Source organism: Nannospalax galili, unplaced genomic scaffold (assembly GCF_000622305.1).
Source record: "Nannospalax galili isolate Female #2095 unplaced genomic scaffold, S.galili_v1.0 scaffold1735, whole genome shotgun sequence".
Classification (NCBI taxonomy): Eukaryota; Metazoa; Chordata; class Mammalia; order Rodentia; family Spalacidae; genus Nannospalax; species Nannospalax galili.
In genome coordinates, this window is record NW_008336857.1 from 42,204 (window position 1) to 42,565 (window position 362).

Genomic DNA, 362 nt, shown 5'->3' on the forward strand with positions numbered 1-362 from the left:
GCTCTGGAATGTGTTACTGAATATGTTAAAGCTGTAATGAAGTGCTTCTTACTAATCATGTAGTTATTAAAAAATAAAAAAAAATTGCTTCATGTTAAATAGTAGAGGGGATAAACATTACCAGTGAAATCTACCTCATGACTTTATATCCATACTCAGGTACTAAGGATCCGAGTGTAACCGACTGTGACTAGTAATAATCAGATGCATAGAGATTAAAGACACGTGCAAATATGTGTTAGTAGCATTAAAAATGTAGGAGATAGCATATCTTAAAATGAAATGGAGATCTTTTTTAAAGGGTAAAAACTCATTAATTTATGTCTTATAGGGTTTATACTGAGTACAATATTGTATAACTG

At 30.7% G+C, this 362-nt stretch overlaps 1 protein-coding gene across 2 annotated transcripts in view; it reads left to right on the plus strand.

The window, feature by feature from the left end:
* Window positions 1-362, plus strand: part of Dhx57 (DExH-box helicase 57) — a 95,117-nt gene that overhangs the window by 10,931 nt on the left and 83,824 nt on the right. The window lies entirely within an intron of this gene.